This window comes from Lycium barbarum, chromosome 9, assembly GCF_019175385.1.
Source record: "Lycium barbarum isolate Lr01 chromosome 9, ASM1917538v2, whole genome shotgun sequence".
NCBI classification, from domain to species: Eukaryota; Viridiplantae; Streptophyta; class Magnoliopsida; order Solanales; family Solanaceae; genus Lycium; species Lycium barbarum.
The window spans coordinates 50,599,652-50,620,137 of NC_083345.1; positions in this window are offsets into that span (position 1 = coordinate 50,599,652).

Sequence of the window (20,486 nt, forward strand, 5' to 3'; positions counted from 1 at the left end):
TATATACATAATGCAAACAAAATCATGCAAAGCTCTGGAACGTGGTCACCACTCCGACACTGGTGCCACACACAGCATAACACCAGAAGGTTCAAATCTTCGTATATCCCCGAGCACACATATCATCATAACATATCACCAGCCATATCACAGCACAACACCAAACGGAACCCGGCCCTATGGCGAGGTCTCGGGAACCGTAACACAGCATACGGCCGAATTTATCATAGTGCGCACGAATCATAACCGGCCCGGGAACCGGTGAACGAAGTCATAATAAGGGTACGAGTGGAGTCGTGAGCAAACAATGCAATTTTGTATGTCAAAATATTATTTGAAACTTGATAAGGTCATACGTCAATTCATTAGTCAAAATAGTCGAACAATTAACTAGTACGGAGTTCATTTCACAAAAGTGTTCCCGAAATGGTATTTATAGCCCAAAGTATAGTTTAGCATTTTGTGTTAATCGAAACATTATTTTATAATAGGCAATTTCATAACAAAAGTCCCTTATCACAATTTTACAAAAAAAAAGAGCCTAATAGAGCAAATGAAGGCATCTCAGGGTTAGCGGACCCACCTCGGGTCAAGTCGAGGTGGCGGACATAAATCACGGACATTTGGGGTCTATGGAACCATACATAAAGGTTTCGAAGTGATCCGACTACGTTTGAATAAGTTTCAGATGTTTGGTTACTTTCCAGCCAAGATAAGGTCTTTAAGATTCAATTTGATTGAATGAATAGTAGACATTTTCTAATTCGGATTTCGAGGAACAGAATTGCTCCCGGGGTTCCGATATTGACCTAGCATACCTAAGACATGCCAAAAGAAGGAGTGGGTAGCCTTACATACCTTATAGGCGTCTTACGCTCGCCCAAAACTCAGTTCCCGTTTTGCTCAGAATCTGCAAATGGTCAAAGTTACCAATTAAGGATTGTAAGGCTTAAGAATTCACTTAACTTCATTTTTGTCTACCGAAATTTCGGCAGCATTTCCCCTATATATATATAACACCCCGAGACTTAGCTTGGCTCCATATACAACAACAACAACAACCCACAATATCACAAACATCACAAGTCATAACAAAATCACTCTAACTTCAATATTCTTTCTTTCTACATAAATCAACAACTTTCATCCAAACTTCACAACATCAAACTAACATCCACATTATCATATTCATTTACTCATTCAAAGTTATTCAAACACATCCCAATAATATTCCGAGCAATATACACAAGTTCGAATTATTCGTCACTTTCCATATTCCATCCGAAACGTCAACAACTACGACGAACATACTAACTCGCATTGTTTCATTCCAAATTCATTAACAACAACCATAATCCACATTTAAAGTCTTACTTTCACAATTATATAAGAATATACAACAATCATATAAATTCCCATAAGAACACGCAACCATTTTCCAATGCCAATTCAACTCGTTAAACATTCATTTACGCCATAAATGCCTCAACGACGCAATTAACAACTAAACAAAATCAAATTCACTTCCCTTACTCTATGCTACATCACACGGCCACTCACCACTCCACACACACACACGTCCTCTCACAAACACAACACCATTTCATAATCTTCATGCAACATTAATCACTATAACATATACTCCCATTTCATAACATAAAAACATAGAATTCTCACCTTTTTCTTGAAATTCCGACTTGCCGCAAACGTGATTCTTTCGCCAAACTAATTGTATCACGTTGAAGAGCGTCTTGCACTTGCTACAACTACAAGAAGGACACGATTTTATGATCAAAGCAAAGACTAGAAAAAAAAATTCCTCTCCTATAGGGTTCGGCCGAGAGCTCTTTCTTGGAGCTCTTCAATTTTTTTTTTTTTTGTGTTTAATTTGCTTTCTTGAACATTCCAAAGGATAAGCTTGTATATATATTATTGCCCCTTTAATATATGTCACATGGTCATCACATGACTACTTAATCCATGGACTTGGGCTACTATATGTTGGACCATGGCCGGCCACCTTTGTGGTTTGGGCCTAAATTTCCTCAAGTTTATTGAGCCCAATTCGTTAAAGCTCTCGTTTTGTAATTCCCGAAACTAATTTCCGAAATTTCAATTTTGCCCTTGGACTTCCTCCATATTTCCACACCAATATTTTTTTCATAAACAACCTAGACATATTAACTAAAATCAAAATATTGCCTTATAACATACAAGTTCTAATTATTTCCAAGACTTTCCAATTATGCGAAATTACGGGATATAACATTCTCCCCCCCTTTAGAACATTCGTCCCCGAATGTTAAATTAGTCTTATAAAGTCTCATGAGCATAATGGGGGAGTCTCTCTTTATAACTAGCACACATGATTTATTCGTCAATTAATGCAACAAACTTAAAAGTTTAGATTACCTGCGGGCGTAGGGAACAAGTGGGGATATTTCCTCCTCATCTCCTCCTATGACTCCCAGGTCATCTCTTCCCGGTTGTTGTTGCGCCATAGGACTTTAACAGAAGGCACTTCCTTAGTGCGTAGTCTCCTGACCTGCCGATCCAGAATAGTTATAGGCTGCTCTTCATAAGACAAATGCTCCGTTACCTGAATATCATTTACGGGGAATATTCTGGAAGGATCAACAATACATTTTCACAGCATGGACACATGAAATACCGGGTGTACTGCCTCCAAATCGGATGGTAAGTCTAGCTCATAGGCGACCTCTCCTATCTTCCGAATGCTCTGATATGGCCCAATGTATCACGGACTAAGCTTACCCTTTTTACCGAATCTCATTACACCCTTCATAGGCGACACCTTCAGGAATACCCAGTCGCCAATCTGGAACTCTAACGGTCGACGTCGTCTGTCTGCATATGCTTTTTGTCGACTCTGTGCAGCCAATAATCGCTTCCGAATAAGTTTTACCTTATCCACTGCTTCCTGGATCACATCTGGCCCGATTAATTTAGTTTCGCCCACGTCGAACCAACCAATAGGAGATCTGCATTTTCTACCATAGAGGGCTTCGTACGGTGCCATCTGAATGCTGGAGTGATAACTGTTATTATAGGCAAATTCAATAAGCGGTAAATGATCATCCCAGCTACCTCTGAAATCAATAACGCAGGCCGGCAACATATCTTCCAGCGTCTGAATAGTACGCTCGGCTTGCCCGTCGGACTGAGGATGAAAAGCTGTATTGAGACTCAACTGAGTCCCTAATCCCTCCTGAAATGACCTCCAAAAATTTGTCGTGAACTGGGCACCTCGGTCAGTAATAATAGATACAGGGACCCCGTGAAGTCTGACTATCTCCCTGATGTACAATCTAGCGTAGTCCTCAGCCGAATAAGTAGTCCGGACCGGAAGAAAATGGGCTGATTTCGTCAATCTGTCAACAATAACCCAAATAGAATCATACCTGTGTGGAGTGCGCGGTAACCCAACAACGAAATCCATATTAATCATCTCCCATTTCCAGGCTGGAATTTCCATCTCCTGTAATAACCCACCGGGCTTCTGGTGTTCAATTTTAACCTGTTGACAATTCGGGCACTGACTAACGAACTCTGCAATATCTTTCTTCATACCATCCCACCAATACAAACTTCTGAGATCATGATACATTTTAGTGGAACCAGGATGAACAGAATACTGTGCATTATACGCCTCGCCCATGATTTGTCGCCGTAGGCCAGCAACATCCGGTACACAAAATCTGCCTTCATATAATAATACCCCTTCAGGCGAAATTTCAAACGGAGTCTTTTCTTTATTAAGAGTCACATCTCTGTACTGAACCAGAATAGGATCTTCAAACTGTCGCTGCTTTACTTCTTCTATAATAGATGATTCAGCAACTGCACGAACAGAAATCACAGAATCTCCAGAATCTGCCAAACGAACTCCAAGGCTGGCCAACTGATGAATTTCACGAACCAAATCTTTCTTACCAGGTGGTACGTCAGCCAAACTACCCATAGACTTGCGGCTAAGTGTATCCGCTACCACATTGGCTTTCCCCGGATGGTACAGAATATCAACGTCATAATCTTTCAATAATTCAAGCCATCTTCTCTGCCGCAAATTCAGTTCTTTCTGCTTAAAAATATACTGGAGACTCTTATGGTCCGTATAAATATCAACATGGACCCCATATAAATAATGCCGCCAAATCTTCAAAGCGTGAATCACCGCGGCCAACTCAAGATCATGAGTGGGATAATTCTTCTCGTGCGGTCTGAGCTGCCGAGAGGCATAGGCTATAACTCAACCGTACTGCATCAACACACAGCCTATCCCAATACCAGAGGCATCACAATAGACAACATACCCGTCTGATCCTTCTGGAAGAGCTAAAACTTCAGCTGTAATTAATTTTTCTTTCAACATCTGAAAGTTGCGCTCGCAGGCATCAGTCCACTGAAATTTCGCTGCTTTCTGAGTAAGCTTCGTCAGTGGTGCTGTTATAGAAGAAAAATTCTCCACGAACCTCCGATAATATCCGGCTAACCCCAGAAAACTACGAACCTCTGTCGGTGTAGTAGGCCTGGGCCAATTCTGTACAGCTTCAATTTTCTGCGTATCGACCCGAATACCATCTGCCCCGACAATATGCCCCAAGAATGCCATAGAAGTTAACCAGAATTCACATTTGGAAAATTTAGCATATAATTTCTGTTGACGGAGAGTGCCAAGTACCGTCCTCAAATGATCCGAATGCTCCTCTGCTGATCGTGAATAAATCAAAATATCATCGATAAACACAATCACGAACATGTCCAGGAAAGGCCGAAATACCCGATTCATCACATCCATAAATACTGCTGGAGCATTAGTCAACCCGAAAGACATAACTCTGAATTCATAATGCCCGTACCGGGTCCTGAAAGCAGTCTTTGGGATATCAGATTCTCACACTCGCACCTGATGATAACCTGAGCGCAGATCCACCTTTGAAAAATATTTAGCACCCTACAACTGATCAAACAAATCATCAATCCGGGGGAAGGGATATTTATTCTTTATAGTCACCTTATTTAATTGCCGGTAATCGATACACATGCGCAGTGACCCATCTTTCTTTCTTACAAATAATACTGGCGCTCCCCAAGGTGATGTACTGGGTCTGATAAAGCCTTTATCCAACAAGTCTTTCAGCTGCTCTTTCAACTCCTTCAATTCAGCCGGTGCCATTCTGTACGGAGGAATAGATATAGGCTGCGTATCCGGCAACAAGTCTATAGTGAAATCTATCTCCCGTTCAGGCGGAAGACCCGGAAGCTCATCTGGAAACACATCTGGGAACTCGCTAACAACCGGAACAGACTGAAGAGTAAGTGTCTCAGCTGTAGTATCGTGCACACGAACCAAATGATAGATATAACCTTTCTGAATCATCTTCTCAGCCTTGAGGTACGAAATAAACTTACCCCTCGGCGATGCTGTAGACCCGAACCACTCTACAACTGGTTCCCCTGGAAACTGAAAACGGACTACCTTTTTCTGGCAGTCAACATTAGCATAACAGGAAGCTAACCAGTCCATGCCCATAATGACATCGAATTCCAGCATATCTAATTCTATCAAATCAGCTTTAGTGCAGCGATCACATATAGTCACAGAACAATCCTTATATACCTGCCTCGCTATAATACAATCCCCAACCGGTGTAGCTACCTCAAATGGCTCTATAGGCTCAGACACTATCTCAATTCTACTAGCAACGAGCGGGGAAATATATGATAAAGTAGAACCAGGATCAATCAGTGCATATAAAGATCTGGAGAAAACCAGTAATGTACCTGTGACGACATTCGACGAAGCCTCCTGGTCCTGGCGACTGGCTAATGCATATATGCAGTTCGAGGGACCGCTAGAACATGAAGCACTGCCACGACCTCGACCGCGTCCCGCCGGTGCAGACATACCTCGCCCCGCAGGGCGTGCAACTGATGGAGCAGATGATGAACCAGCGGCTGATCCCGTCGGCTGAGCTACACTACCAGAACCGCTCGCCAACGGACAATCTCGCATAATATGGCCCTGACCGCCGCATGAAAAACAGGCTCCAGTAAGTCGATAACACTCTCCCGGGTGCGATTTCCCGCAATGGGAACAACGGGGCCTAGGTGGTCTGGGCTGACTGGGACCTCTGGATACCGGTGAACCTGACGCTCTGGAACTCTGACCGGCCCCAGACGGTCCTGCACTGTCAAATATCCTACCGGCCGGCTGTGTACCCCGGCCTGACGGAGGAGGATGTCTGGCTGACTGCTGCTGCTGAGGCTGTCCGCCTCGAGAATCTCCAGAATAACCTGCGGATCTGGCCCTCTTGGGCGGCCTCCTGTCCCGATCTCTGCTAGAATAATCAGCTCTATGTCGGTCCTCCATACCCAGGGCATAAGCCTGTAGTCGGGCAATATCCATGTCTGCCTGCAATGCCACCGCCATACAGCCATCAATCAAATAGCGGTCTAACCCCATCACGTATCTATGCATCCGATCGGCCATATCTGCTACTATGGCAGGTGCATACCGGGCCAAAGAATCAAACTCCATATTATACTCACGGACGCTCTGACCCCTCTGCTGCAGATGCAAAAATCGGTCAACCCGCGCCTGCCGTAACTCTGGGGGCAAAAAGTGGTGAGTGAAAGCAGTCACGAACTCGTCCCAAGTAGTTGGGGTAGCACCCTCACCCCTGGATAGCTCCCAGGACTCATACCAGTGAGCAGCAACATCCCGTAGTCTATGCGAAGCCAACTCAACAGACTCAGTCTCTGAAGCCCTGACCAAGTCTAGTGAGCGCCGCATCCCGCGAATAAAGTCATGGGGGTCCTCGTCGGGCTTAGACCCGAAAAACTCTGGAGGGCCACATGATAGGAACTCTCAGGCTGTCACGCCTGTCGTCATCATCATCATCTCTCCGCCCGTGTCTGCGAGCCTGTCCCGCTACCAGAGTGGTCAATAACTGCACAGCCTCTCTCAGTGTCCTGTCCTCCGCCCCTGGCTGAGGAGCTGGAGGCTCGGGTGCGGGTACTCGGGCCCCTGGAGCTGCCGATGGACCTGCTCCAGGCTCCGCCGGTGGTGTAGCGGATCCCTCTGAATGGGGCACAATCTCGGGCAAATCATAAACACGAGCCCGGGTAACTCGATATGCCTGACTAGTCCCTGCTATCCCTGCCTTGCCCTTCTGGGCCGCCGTTGCCTTCTTCGGAGGCATCACTGCAAACACAATAACAAATCAGATAAAAATCATCCTAATAGCACGGCTCTAACGCACGATCTAAGATTTCAAAGAAAGGTAACACCCTAAATGCCCTGTAGCCTCCTGTTTATAGATGTGGTGCACAACACACCGATAAACAAGACTCTACGAGACACGGCCTGTAGACATTCCGAGGAGAGACTGCTCTGATACCACTTTTGTCACGACCCATCCCCGTAGGCCGTGACTAGTGCCCGATCTGGGCACCCAAACCCATCTATCAAATGCATTCAAGTATATAGCAGAAGCCGACAAGGCTATATTCCAAATTTAGATAATTTCCAGAAAAATTTCGGCAGAGTTTCCTTTGTTTTGCAGACTATCCAAAATAACCCTGCGCACAGAAAATACCAACAAAGGCCACACCGGCCGACAAGGCAACATGTAAACATATGCGGACCGGCCGCCGCGGCGAATGGGATCGCCCCAAACACATCATATACACACATCCGAACAGAAAGACCCAACCCACAAACATGTCCACAGACCTCTAAACAGACCGACAGAATCATATGACGGGACAGGGCCCCGCCGTACCCAAATAGTCAGATATACAGAAATATATACATAACAAAAGATGTATGTACCAAAAGTGGACTCCGGATCAAAAGGGAGTACTCCGAAATAGCAGAAAGTGGAGCCTACAGTGGTGGATCACCTGTGTCTTTACCTGCGGGCATGAAACGCAGCCCCCGAGGAAAGGGGGTCAGTACGAAAGATGTACTGAGTATGCAAAGCATAGAGTACAGAAATATGAGCCACAACTGAAAATAAACAGGATACAAAAGGGGGAATAATGAACAGTATATCAGAATCTATATCAAAATCATATATACATAATGCAAACAAAATCATGCAAAGCTCAGGAACGTGGTCACCACTCCGACACTGGTGCCACACACAGCATAACACCAGAAGGTTCAAATCTCCGTATATCCCCGAGCACACATATCATCATAACATATCACCAGCCATATCACAGCACAACACCAAACAGAACCCGGCCCTATGGCGAGGTCTCGGGAACCGTAACATACCATACGGCCGAATTTATCATAGTGCGCACGAATCATAACCGGCCCGGGAACCGGTGAACGAAGTCATAATAAGGGCACGAGTGGAGTCGTGAGCAAACAATGCAATTTTGTATGTCAAAATATTATTTGAAACTTGATAAGGTCATACGTCAATTCATTAGTCAAAATAGTCGAACAATTAACTAGTACGGAGTTCATTTCACAAAAGTGTTCCCGAAATGGTATTTATAGCCCAAAGTATAGTTTAGCATTTTGTGTTAATCGAAACATTATTTTATAATAGGAAATTTCATAACAAAAGTCCCTTATCACAATTTTACAAAAAAAAGAGCCCAATAGAGCAAATGAAGGCATCTCGGGGTTAGCGGACCCACCTCGGGTCAAGTCGAGGTGGCGGACATAAATCACGGACATTTGGGGTCTATGGAACCATACATAAAGGTTTCGAAGTGATCCGACTACGTTTGAATAAGTTTCAGATGTTTGGTTACTTTCCAGCCAAGATAAGGTCTTTAAGATTCAATTTGATTGAATAAATAGTAGACATTTTCTAATTCGGATTTCGAGGAACAGAATTGCTCCCGGGGTTCCGATATTGACCTAGCATACCTAAGACATGCCAAAAGAAGGAGTGGGTAGCCTTACATACCTTATAGGCGTCTTACGCTCGCCCAAAACTCAGTTCCCGTTTTGCTCAGAATCTGCAAATGGTCAAAGTTACCAATTAAGGATTGTAAGGCTTAAGAATTCACTTAGCTTCATTTTTGTCTACCGAAATTTCGGCAGCATTTCCCCTATATATATAACACCCCGAGACTTAGCTCGGCTCCATATACAACAACAACAACAACAACCCACAATATCACAAACATCACAAGTCATAACAAAATCACTCTAACTTCAATATTCTTTCTTTCTACATAAATCAACAACTTTCATCCAAACTTCACAACATCAAACTAACATCCACATTATCATATTCATTTACTCATTCAAAGTTATTCAAACACATCCCAATAATATTTCGAGCAATATACACAAGTTCGAATGATTCGTCACTTTCCATATTCCATCTGAAACGTCAACAACTACGACGAACATACTAACTCGCATTGTTTCATTCCAAATTCATTAACAACAACCATAATCCACATTTAAAGTCTTACTTTCACAATTATATAAGAATATACAACAATCATATAAATTCCCATAAGAACCCGCAACCATTTTCCAATGCCAATTCAACTCGTTAAACATTCATTTACGCCATAAATGCCTCAACGACGCAATTAACAACTAAACAAAATCAAATTCACTTCCCTTACTCTATGCTACATCACACGGCCACTCACCACTCCACACACACACACGTCCTCTCACAAACACAACACCATTTCATAATCTTCATGCAACATTAATCACTATAACATATACTCCCATTTCATAACATAAAAACATAGAATTCTCACCTTTTTCTTGAAATTCCGACTTGCCGCAAACGTGATTCTTTCGCCAAACTAATTGTATCACGTTGAAGAGCGTCTTGCACTTGCTACAACTACAAGAAGGACACGATTTTATGATCAAAGCAAAGACTAGAAAAAAAAAATTCCTCTCCTATAGGGTTCGGCCGAGAGCTCTTTCTTGGAGCTCTTCAATCTTTTTTTTTTTTTGTGTTTAATTTGCTTTCTTGAACATTCCAAAGGATAAGCTTGTATATATATTATTGCCCCTTTAATATATGTCACATGGTCATCACATGACTACTTAATCCATGGACTTGGGCTACTATATGTTGGACCATGGCTGGCCACCTTTGTGGTTTGGGCCTAAATTTCCTCAAGTTTATTGAGCCCAATTCGTTAAAGCTCTCGTTTTGTAATTCCCGAAACTAATTTCCGAAATTCCAATTTTGCCCTTGGACTTCCTCCATATTTCCACACCAATATTTTTTTCATAAACAACCTAGACATATTAACTAAAATCAAAATATTGCCTTATAACATACAAGTTCTAATTATTTCCAAGACTTTCCAATTATGCGAAATTACGGGATATAACAGGTATAAAAGGTCATGATTGCATGATTTGAGGTTGGTGACCACTTGGCTAGATGGGGAAGGTCTTTTAAAGACACCTTAGGAGAGGATTGAGAAGGGGTCAAGCATTGCTTGACCCGTAATATCTTTTCTCCCAAATAAAAGGTTGTCATGACATCCCTCTCAAGTCTATGGGTTATAACCTCTCACCCTTGCACTTTGATGTCACCTTGTCATTCTGTTATGGTTGTTGAGCCTTGAAGGATGGAATTGTTTATACACTTGTAATGGACTGTTGGAACTGATTTAGGTTGGTTTGTTGTGTCTGTCTTAATTTGCCTTGAGGAGATGTCTGGATTAGTTGGAGACTGTGATAAAAGATTTTTTCTTAAAAAAATGGGACACTGCTTGTTTTGGTAAATGATAAGGAGAGTCCTTTCCCCTTTGTGAAAAGGACATATTGGTCTATGGCAGAACTTTAGCAACTGGTTAATTTAGGTTTATGATTTGGACTCTAAGTAAATTCTGTGTGTATTGTTGTAATCTCAGCCTATATTTTGGAAAGTGGCTTGTTTCTCCCTTTTCACCCTAAATCCTAATAAGTGGCTCTTTTAAAGGGTAAGAAGGTCCATGGTCTTGTTTTAGTCAACACAGCAATGTAGGTTGATGGGGGGGGGGGGGTATATTTGACCCTCATTCTCTGTGATTCTTTAAACAATAACTCATGCTTTTTTTTCCATTTCTTTCTTTGAGCTGAGTCATAAGTCCATTAATACATAAGCCCAGCAGTAAATAAAGTTAGCCCTACTCTAGTCATGTTTGAATTAAGTTGTTTTCCTCCTGTGGAACCTATAAAGCTGGAAATATGTGATACTTATTCAAGTTTTAAAGAAAATATGAAGATTAAGAATAAGGTCACAACTGAGATTAAGTGCATCCCTTAAGTTATTTTTAAAATTTCTTGCAAACAAGATAGAATCTAGAGTAATGGTTAGGACACATCTAATAAAAGAATGTGGGATCCCTGTATATTTTGAGACTGTGACCTACCTACTTGCTTAAGTCATGAAAAAGGGTGTAACTGATTAGGTTTAACATTTATGTGCTCTATATGGGGATATAATAGCCTAAAAGGTCCCGGGCAGTTGGTTCTACTGACAATACTAACTTGAATTGGGTTCTATGAAAAAATAACAGGATAGCATACCAATAAAGGACTTTGGTTTGTGCCTGTTTGGATTTTGGCTGTGTTGTGATTGTTGAGATTACAGTTCGTATCTACCTATTTATTCTTTGCCTTGATAAGAGGAATCACTTAGACTTGGAATATAATGTCTTTAAGATAACAAAGTGATCACTTGAATTGCCCATAAACCATTGAAGAGTTATGCTTAGACAACCACAGGTATACTCTATGTAGGCTAAACCTATTGTGATGACACTGTGCTTAGAGAATGATTTTCCCCTTTGTGTTCTTGTGCTTTATCACATCTACCTGATTTCATGTTGTTTAGAACTGCATTTGGTTGATCTGTTGTGTTTTGTTTGGTTAAAGTTTAGTTTAGGCTACGCTATGCCCATATAGGTTACTTTCATTTTTATGCCTAAATCAGGCCTTTCTCTACTGGTCTCATTATTTCTTGTTGACTGATAGTGATTCCATACATATATATATTAGACATATCTTATTTATTCTTAACCATGTGTGGGTGTGTAAATCTGTGTCTTTCCTGTTTGTTGAGAGGCATGTTAGGTAAAAGGGGGTCTAGTTTGAACCCTTCCCTGGTGACCAGCCATGCCGGAGGTTCATGAAACCTCTTGGAAGTTGGGCGGCATCAGGATTAAAAGGGGGGTGGTGACTTGGCCTCCCACCACCAAGTTTGGCATGTTGAGTTTGAGGACGTAGAACACATATGCTTCAAATGGTCTCTTGAGTAAATATGACATACTGTGTATATATTTTGGATATTCGTACATAGAATAGGATTTGTAAAACAGTAGTATACTTTGTATATTATGTGTGCATACCATATGTATGATAAGGACAGAAAAATATAAACTAACTCGGTCTTTTGTTTTTTCCCCTCTCTACTGCATGGCCACTCGGGCCTGTCTAGCCACCTTATTAGGCTTAAAGCCCAATAGGGAAAATTTCATTCAAACGTCTTCAGGTCCAAAAGGAAGAAAGGGAAGCTAATATATTGAAGGCCCAATCATGGGTAAAAATGATATGAAGGCCCAGTCATGGGTGAAAATGGTTGGGGCTTGGTACACCCCATTTCATTTTATTCAATTCCATCGTATTTTTGTTATATTTGGCTTGCTTGTATTGTGTTTGTTATTTGTAAACCCATAAATTTATTGGAACCTTTATTATGAACTAGGCATCGTAGGCAAACGGTACATATGTCGTTTAGTTTGACTTTAGCACCTGAAATTTTTCAAAGTTTTGAGAACGCGTATTGATTTTGAAAAATTTAAAAAAATGGGAGGCAACTGCTATAATTTTAATAAGTAATAAACTAGAGATGATTTTAGGAATGCGAAAAAATGGCCTAGACAACTTGTGTAAAACTCAGAGGGTAAATAGATTAGTCAAAGGGCTTCCTTCTTAAAAATGATTTGAAAGCATATCTTTTCTGGTTTTGGGCTTTGGTAAAAGGTTTTGATATTTTTGGGCCATAGCCCACTTGTCTTTTCTCAAGAAAACGAATGCTCATTGAAATGTTTTGGGTTAGAGCCCACTCGGTCAAGCATTTGAAAACAAAATGAGGAAAGGTCTCTTTTGGACTAAAACCCCGTCTGATTTTTTATAAGTCGGTGGTCAAATAAACTTGGCTAAAGCCTATGTTTTTAAAGGATAGAAATAAGGCGTGTTTAGGCCAATAGCCCATACAGTTGTTTTTTTTTTTTTAAGGAAAAACCAAATAAAATCACTTCATTGGGATAGAACCCACTTGGTCTTTCTTTAGATAAACAAAATCATGGTCAATATTTTTTGGGCTAACGCCTATTATTTCGACAAATAAGAAAGGCAGCTTTGCTAAAATAAAATTGATTTTTGAAATAAAGCTTTTTGTGTCGTAAATAAAATTGGGACTTTGTTATAAAATAGACATACGCATGCAAGTACATTTTAAAGGAGCATATACGGAATTTTAGACCATGGGTACAATTCATCCTTCTCCTAAAAACCAATCGCGCAAAAACATATAAAGAGTTCTTTTTCTAAAAAATCAAAACAGTGCAAATCACGCCTAATTATAAAAGTTTAGGTAAGGATGTCTTGAAAGTGTATTAAACAGATTAACCCGGTCCACGTGTGAGTAAAGAATGATAAACTTGGTTATTCAAGTCCAAAAATAAACGAACTTTCTATCTTTTCCTATATGAAAAACTGCTATCCTTATATATAAAAGGAACTAATTATACCCGGATATCATAAATCCGAACCTAAATACCATGTATATAAAGGGAATATATTCAACTCTTTTCAAAAATGATATGCAACATGACAAATGTTTTGCGGGAAATAAACACTAAATAAACAGTTCGTGCAAATACTCACACATTGGAATCCGAAGGTCAATCCTATAGTATGGATACTCAATACTCGGGTGCCTAACACCTTCCCTGGAGGATCACCAGAACCCTTACCTAGAACTTTGGATTAAGAAGGATTTTTCATGGTGTATGAATAAACCCTTCAAAACTGGTTTTCCTAATTTCCTAAAAATTAGGTGGCGACTCTTTTAAAACAAAGTCCGAAAGAGCACCAATGAGTTCGAAGTAGCTTTTCTGAGTGCTAACCCCGCCCGCGAAAATGCAAACCGTTATAGACGCAACTTAGACTGGGGCAACTAGCTACCGAATCAAATCCCTCACATGTCTACAACACTTCTAACAAACATCTCCCCTTTTTCATGAAATCCAAACAAAGTAGGGACACACCTTATATGACATCCCAAAATCAGCTATTCTAGCTTTCAATATCAAAACTATTCCTCAACATGTAAGGAACTACGAAATGACGAAGCTAAATCAACATGACGTTGTCAAAAGTGCCCATCAAGATGAAAAAAGAGGAACACCGTCAAGCATCAAGTCTCTCCGTCAAACTAAAGAGACGTTCTTTATGCTAGATGAAATGGAAATCAAGTCTTCGACAATGACTAGAGAAATCAAACAAAGCCTATCTGATGACTTACCCTTACCACAAGTTGGGACAACTCGCTCCACATCAACAAGTATCAGAGGAATCATAAACCATGTCAAACACATGATTCTCGGTATATCAATTTATTTTTACCCACAAGTGAGATATCTGCTATATACTTGCTCAGAAGTGGGATATTTGTTATTTGCCCAGAAGTGGGATATTCTCTATTTGCTCGGAAGTGGGATATTTGTTATTTGTCCAGAAGTGGGGATATCTGCTATTTACTTGTCCAGAAGTGGGATATTTACTATTTGCCCGGAAGTGGGATATTTACTTCTAACATACTTGCTCTTCATCCTTAGAAAGGGACGAATATGTGCTTGTCCACCTTAGAAAGGGACATATTTACTCGTCCACCTTAGAAAAGGGCGAATGGGTGCTTGTCCACCTTAGAAAGGGACGAATACATGCTCATCCACCTTAGAACGGGGTGAATGTTTGCTTGTCCACCTTAGAAAGGGAAATACTTGTCGTCCACCTTAGAATTGGACAAATACGTGCTCATCCACCTTACAAAGGGATGAATGTTCGCTTGTCTATCTTAGAAAGGAAAATACTTGCTCGTCCACCTTAGAAAGGGACGAATATGTGCTCATCCACCTTAGAAAGGGAAATGCATGTTTTCCTACTTCTATAGCGAAAAAACAATGATCAATTGTTTTACAAAGCCATTTTAAGATTATTTTTGACTAAAGTCGCTGGCAAAGCGACGACGTAGCTACTAACCGCTTTCTTTGAGTAAAGATTTTAAGGTAATTGTCGTACGTTCAAAGGCATCAGGGTTATGGCCGCATGGACAAGTCGTTAGACGTAGACAACGGTGGCCTAAATCTTCAAGAGATAGCATTTGTCCACTCACATAATCGAGGAATCATAAACCATGTTGAGCAAAGGGTTTTCGGTATTTCAAATTATCTTTTACCTGCAAATAGGATTTATTACTTATTTTCCCAGAGGTGGAATTTATTACCTGTTTAACCAACAAAGTAGGACGCTAACCACTAGAGTAAAACGATAGCCGATAACACGGAATGCTAGTCACTATAGTGACACGCTAACCGAAAAAATGGAATGCCAGTCACTAGAGTGAAACGCTACCCAGTAACACGAAACACTAGTCACTATAGTGAGACGCCAACCGAAAAAGCGGAACGCTAATCACCGAAATTCTGCAGTAGCTTCAAACCACCGAGAGGTGAACGTTTCAAAAAAATCGTGAAGATAACAGTGCCAGAACATCGGGGTAATTACCGTAAGACTTGTAGGTATCAGGGTGATGACCCTTTTCAATAGCCAGAAGGGCCATATCAAAGGACAAAGCACCACAAGAACGGTGCAACCTACCCAAAAAGGCCACAAAAAGATGAAATGCCATAAGGGCGGAACAATCTAGCTAGAAGGGCCATATCAAAGGACAAAGCAGCATAAGGACGGCGCAATCTAGCTAAAAAGGCCACAAATGGACAAAACGCCACAAGGGCGGCATAATCAAGCCAAAGAGGGCTAGCCATAAAGGACAAAAATGGCACATCTGACCAAGAAGGCCACAAGACGAATGGACGAAAGAAAATGCATCCGACCCAGAGATGGATCGCACGAGAAAAGTATGAGAAGCATGCTTGGCTAAGTGGCTCAACAAATGAAGGAAAGACGCGTTGGATTAAAGGAAGTAGCTGACCTATGGGTCACAAGATGGATAAATGATAAAGCCATAGTGGACCAAAAGGGTCGCCAGGCGAAAATGACAAAGAAATATCTGACCACGAGGGTCAGAACAAAGGATGTAAAGACGCAGCTGATTTAAAAGATCACAAGACAAACGAAGGGCAAAGATACATCCAACCACAAGGGTCACAAAGTATGGATGAAAAGACATGTCCGATCGAAAGGGTCACACAAAGAGCGATTGACAAATATATATCAGACCGAGAGGGTCACAATGAATGAGTAGAAAGATACACTCGACCAAAAACTTCATGGCAAGGACGAAAAGGCATATCCAACCATAAGGGTCAACAACCAAACAATGAACGAAAAAAAGATTATTCAGCCACAAGGGTCATATCTGAAATCCGCATACCGAGAGGGCCATTTGTTCATTCAAACTGCCAAGAGGGCCATTCATACAAACTGCCGAGAGGGACATTCATATCAAACAACTGAGAGATACATTCATATCAAATTACCGAGAGGGCCATTCATATCAAACAGCCGAGAGGGCCATTCATATCAAACAGCCGAGAGGGCCATTCATATCAAACTGTCGAGAGGGCCATTCATATCAAATAGCTAAGAGGGCCATTCATATCAAACTGCCGAGAGGGCCATTCATATCAAACAACCGAGAGGGACATTTATACACATAGCCAAAAGGGTCATTCATTCATATAAACTGCCACGTGGTACATCTGCAATGCTGTCAATAGGTAAAGAGCCACCAGAAGCAGCAAGTCGACTGAACCAGATCCAGACGCATGCGGAGCAACGTGGAACTTTTTCTTAGCAGCAAACCGGGTCACATTGCAGAAGAGAGGAGCAGAATCTTCGGGCGAGAGTTGAGGATGTAGGTATTCACCATCATCAAACTACACCCTTGTAGAAGGTATGTAGGTATTATTTTTTGTGTCAAAACCACCTAGTTAAGAAGACAAGAGTCTTTACCTTTGAGTTTTGCACCTATTATCTACACTGGGGCATCATCAGTTGTTTTTCAAAATCAAGGTGACGTCACACTTAAAGTGTCACGACCCAACCCCGTAGGCCGCGACTAGTGTCCGTGCTGGACACCCATACGTACCCAATAACCCAAATCAGCATATTAGCAGAATGTATCAATATAAAAGTCAGTTGGCGTTACTAGTTATCATAGATGAACAGATATAGTACGTGGAAGCCGATAAGGTTTTCACAGATCATATCAACCCAAAACATATACAGAACCCACACAAGTATGTCTACAAACCTCTACAGAATATAACAGAATCATAAGACGGGACAGGGCCCCGTCATACCCCTGAATAGCATATATATATACAATAGCAGCAGACTGTACCAACATATAGGCTCTGGACAAAAGAGCACTCCCAAAATAGCAGAATAGATATCCTAGGCAGGCGGTCAGCAAATCTGTCGTCTGTACATGCGCGGCATGAAAACGCAGCCCCCGGAGGAAGGGGTCAGTACGAAATATGTACTGAGTATGTAAAGCACGGAACGTAGTAAACAAAGTCATAATCGAAGCAGAAGATACATAAAATGAACTGAATATCCAGATTAGCAAAATGCTGATCATATAGCATAAATAGTATTCGCTGAAAACATATGTCGTACCTGGTCCCATCACGGAACAAGATCATAACCGAAACAGAACTTACAGAGGAGTTACTGTAACATCCGAAGTATCAAATGCATATTTTCGAAACATGAGGAGTGTGTACAGAAACATATACCATATCATATCCGACCCCTGCCAAGGGACTCGACAAACAGAACGTGGTCACCCCCCGACGCTGGTGCCACAACACATAAGGAGCAGAATAGGGGATAACCCCGTAACATAACATATCATATCAGATGGCCATATCAGATCATATCATATCAGAATGTGTGTACATGGCACAGCATACTCCACAACCCATGTACATATATACCTGCCCCCTCACATCGAGGCACGGCGAACAATGCAGTGGAAGTCGCTTGAGAACATATCCTGGCCCGGGCTCAATGTGGGAAACATTGAGGCATTCACGAATGGAGTAGTGAGAAACTAAATGCAATAAAAATACCATATATTTCCAGGGACTCAATGAGGCATATCGAATGACAAATCAAACCAGTGAAATCGGACAAAATCATAGTAAGTGTATGTCGTATGTCATAATGAGTTACGGAAGAATAATCCTTCTGGGATCATTTTCATATTCCAAAATAGTTTACCAGACTCGAGGGAATCATTAAAACAATTTTACTTAGTAGTTAAAAGGATAGTTAAAACGTTTCATTTTATATTGTTCGAAAATAAGGCAATAGTACAATAAAAGGCAAAGCGGGAATAGTGGGAGACTAAATGAGACACAAAATATCATACCTTTACAGAGATTCAATAAAGTATTTAGAATAGGTATCATTGGTAGTTAGAAGAGTAGTTAAGGCGTTTCCTTTAGAACCGCTTGAAATTAAGTTATAAACACACAAAAAGGGTAAAATCGGAAATAGTGGGCCCACCTCGGGACAACGAAGCGGTGGGCTCAAATTACGTATATTAAGCTTATGGGGTCACCTATAGAGGTTCTAAGGACATTTCATAACTTTCTAGACAATTTGCGGAAATTTACACAAGTCTTTATCAAAACATACTTATAAGGTTCAATTCCATTGAATGAAAAAGGGATATTTTCAAATGCGGATTCCGATGAACAGAATATTTTTCGAGGCTCAAATCCGATCCTAGTACACCTAGGACATGCCAAAAGAAGAATCGGGATAGCTTTACATACCTTTTTCGCCCTTTACGCTAGTTCAAATTCAATTCCCGTTTCCTTCAAAATCTACAATTGGTCACAATTACCAATTATCAACTTCAAGCCTTTAAGAATTCAATCTTAATTCATACTTGTCTACGGAAATTTGGGCAGCATCTCCCCTATACATATAGTATCCCCGAGAATTTAACTCAGCCAAAATAATTCAACAACAACCCAACAACACCAACAACAACAACAATCACTACACAACATAATATAGCATAACTAGTCCTCTCTCCAACATAGTGCAATAACTTTCATTCCAACTTCATATTTTCAAATCAATATCAACATTCTCGTATTCATTACTAACCAAGATCATTACAACACAATTCGGAAGCATTTCATATCATTTCCGCAAAATATTCACAAGATATACAAACTTTCCACCAAAACCATAATCCATCCAAAACTTCTAATCTTCAATCTACATATTCATAACATATTTCCATCTTCCAGTTTCATCAACCATAATCATAATTTACATCTTAACGACTTCATTTTCACAATTACATAAATCTACCATAAAATCACAAAACTTCCCATAACAACTTAACAACCAATCTTTCATGCTATTATGGACTTACATCCCTCCAAATCCACCAACTAACATAATAATTCACATTTAGAACTTCACTTCCATAATTTCATAAAAACTACATTAAAATCACATAATTTCCTATAACTATTTTCAACAATTTTCCATACCAACTTGAACCATTTCCTTCCATTTCCATTACAAGGCTTCAACAACACAATTAACATAACAAATAAAATTGGTTCATCCTTCTACACACATACATACCCACTTTGCAAACTTCCATATTTCCATAATTTCCACTCATTTCTACATACTACAACATAAACAAACCTTCATAACATAAGAAAACGGATTTGATTCTTACCTTTTTCTACAAATTTCTTCACTTGAACAAGTTGTCAACTTGAAGAAATAAGTGCTCCTTCTTCCAAAACAACTACACCAAGTTGTAAAGGACCCTTGAATTAGTGGAAATACCACAAGCTAATAATTTTTGGAGGAAGATTTTGAGGGGTGAAATTCCCCTAGCTATGGCCGAAATTGCTCTTCATTTTTTTTTGCTCTTCTTGTTTTGTTTTAGTTCTTGAAGTTTCTAATGGATAAATGATGCATATATGGCCCCTTATATTAATTTGGCACATGGAAAATTATTTAAATTGTGGGCTTGGGCCATAAGATGGCCGGCCACCCCTCTCCCTTGGGCTTGATTTTTATTTTTTATTTTTTTGGGCCAACCCGGTTGGTCCCGAGGTTGGCCTAGCCCACTGACCTTTCGACCTTAAAACGTCCATATCTCCATGTACCGACGTCAGCTGGGAAACCACGACCTATGGATGGAAATCTAATTCAATTATCT